At 37.7% G+C, this 3070-nt stretch overlaps 1 pseudogene; it reads right to left on the reverse strand.

The window, feature by feature from the left end:
- Positions 1 to 1545: 1545 nt before the first annotated feature.
- On the reverse strand, positions 1546 to 1681 carry LOC109269899 (thymosin beta-4-like; annotated as a pseudogene).
- Between the last annotated feature and the right edge of the window lie 1389 nt (positions 1682 to 3070).

A 3070-nucleotide genomic window follows, 5' to 3' on the forward strand; every position in this document is an offset into this window, starting at 1 on the left:
GACCACATTAAAACTACTACTAAAAATGGCAAATGTTAATGCATTTTTATATACTGTTATTTGAAAAATAACTTCAACATGTCATTTTTTCCTTTAAAATGCTAACAGTTGTCTAAACAAAAAGACAAAAATTTTGCCTACTAAGGAAAACAGAACTCAGTATGAAATAACTCTCAACAATTATTCAGCTATTTCTGGCCTATGAACATCTAACCTAAGACATGTTTTCATTATTTAATATAATAAGTTGAAGCTGATGTTCAAATGAATCAAGGTCAAGCCAACACAAAGCCAAAGCCTCTGATGCCACATTGGGTAGTCAGAGAGGGAAAAATAAGTTAAAAATATCTAACTTATGAATTACCCAACACGTTCTTTTAGCAAGAAAACTTATCAGTCAACATGATATTAAGCTAGTCAAGTATTGCTCATATCCTTTAAAGCATATTTATAAACTAGATAACACAAGGGGGAAATGTTATACTTTTGATCTCTCTATTGGCCAAATGTCTTTCATAACCTATTGAAGAAAAAAAGCCACTGGCTGAAAACCCAAAATAGAGTGCAGGAAACAAAGTCATTGCTGTCATTCCTGTGTGTGATTGTTTTCTTTCTCTATTCTGTTAATGTAGATTAGCACGAAAGCTTAACTAATTTAAGCAGCTGACATTAATTTGAATAGGTGCAATAAAAATGAACATTTGAGTAGACAATAATTATTTTAATACACAAGAGATTACATTATTAGATCTAAATTTCACATCATCATCCTTGGAATGATAAATAAAAATATGTTTGTGAACAAGCAAGGATTTAACAATTGTTCTCCCAACAGCATTCAGATTCACGGACTTATGCTGACACCTAGTGGAATGAAAACAAGATGCATTGCAGCCAAGATCTTCACTCTCAGGCTTTTTGCACTTAGCCTATATGATAAATAATACATATACATACACACTATATACATTTTCTGAATATATGCCCAAAGAAAATATAGCTTTGGAGTCAATTTGGTAAGAGATTACTTGAAAGCAATTGAAAATGGATGCTATTAGATCTCAAGTAATAATACCTCACCAAAATCTATGAAAATTAAATTACTTAAAACTAGCCATGAAATTTATTTTTATTTTAATCAAAGTTTTTTTCACACCAACCACATTTTAAACTTTTTATTTGCATATTTAAAAATTGTGCATTCCGATAATGAAAATCATTTGAAGGAAAAAATGGCACTCTGATTAAACTGCATTTTACAGTCTGCCTAACACCTGGACCAACTTACTTTCTACTGGCGGTTCCCACCCGCTTCCTCCTTCACCAGCCTTCAAGTTCTTTTCTTTCCCTGCCAGCCAGACAGGCAGACAGGAGAGGAGGCCCAGTGTTCATGGTCAGTAGTTCAGATTCTTTGATGAGAAAAGGGGCAGAAGTCATTTAAACTCGATCTAACCTCTTTCCAGCTTACAAAGTTAAACAGCTCAAACAAGTAAAATAAGGGAATGCTTGTGGAATATACAGCCCATATTGGCAGCTCAGGCCTCATTACGATTCGCCTGCTTGCTCCTCCTGTTCAGTTGTTTCCTAGGACGGCAGTGGACTTTTTTTCTTGCATCTTTCTCTTCTTTAGTTTCTACGTATCGAATTTCTCAATCTCAGCCATATCATGTTTGTCAGACATGGTTGCAGAGGAAGCAGAACCAGGCGGCCAGCAAGCGCCGTGGCCGCTGCCGAGTCTTAATCAGGGTGCCTGAGTGGCTCAGCAAGTAAAGCCTCCAACTCTGGATTTTGGCTCAGGTCATGATCTCACACTTAGTGATTTCAAGCCCCGTGTGGAGCTCTGCACTGAGCACAGAACCTGCTCCTAAGCAGGCAGGCTCTCTCTCTCTCTCTCTCTCTCTCTCTCTCTCTCTCTCTGCCCCTCCCCCGCTCGCTATGATAAGTTAGTAAGTAAATAAATAAATATTTTTTTTTTACTTTTAAATGAACATAGTTTAAAGAATTAATGCTTAATAAGACAAAAGAGGTCCCTGGCTCCTCTATACCTGTTCTTCTTCCGCAGCAGCTTTGTTTTTTTGGGGGTTTTTTTGTTTTGTTTTTTTGTCCATTTATTTACTTATTTTTTTATCTTCAAACAACTTCTTAATTTTTAATTTCCTTCCCACTACAGAAGTTAAGGGTTTGCCTTTTGCTCACCCCTCTCTCACCACACACCACTCACCCTTCTTTCATTTTCCCAATTTCCATCATGCTTTCAGTTGGGTTACTACAAAATATATTAAAATATCGTCAATATGTAAACACTAATCAGAGTAAAGCCACGCAGTAAGCTATGATTAAATTTCAAATTTCTGTACAATATTTTTATTCCTAGAACTGATCATTGTTGAGGAAGTATTTGTTTGTCTCTAAGCCTGGGTTCCCTAGAAAACAGTACCTAAGGTAAAACTTGTATACCAGCATTTTACTGGGTGGTGAAACCCTTAGGAACACAGGAATAAAGGAAAGGAATGAGGGGCAGGAAAATAGTGCAAGCAAATATGAGGGAGTGAATAACTGAACCAGTCTCCATTTGGTATCAGGTGCAGCTGATGCTCCATCTTGCAGGACCATCTTCAGAGTCTATTTCAGGAGGCCTGGAATGGGGGCAGAGGGCAACTTACCCATCAGTTCCCATCTCCCAGGATTTGCAAGCTCTAGTTGTAATGGTTTGCCTGTGGTTTTACTGTGTTTAATAACTGAAAATCCCCCTTGCCAGAACCACCCTCCCACCCCCCACACCCCATCCCCCCACAACAGGATAACTGATTACCTAAAGGCATCTCAAACATGACAGCCAACAGATCAGCCTGAAGAATGGAAGGTTGAGGTGCTGGCAGGTTGGACCCATGTGAGGAAACAAATCCCAATGGCCGCCAAAAGAGTTGTGACCAAGGTAACCTGAGATGGCATATGAAAGGTCTGTTACAGATTCTTTCTTAACTTTCTGTGCCTTAGGACTGATTCAGCTAGAAACTCTAAACATCATGCAAAAAAAAAAAAAAAAAAAAAACCTTAAACTTTTCATATT

The sequence above is a fragment of the Panthera pardus genome, unplaced genomic scaffold (genome assembly GCF_024362965.1).
Source record: "Panthera pardus isolate Hobbes unplaced genomic scaffold, ASM2436296v1 HiC_scaffold_10, whole genome shotgun sequence".
Classification (NCBI taxonomy): Eukaryota; Metazoa; Chordata; class Mammalia; order Carnivora; family Felidae; genus Panthera; species Panthera pardus.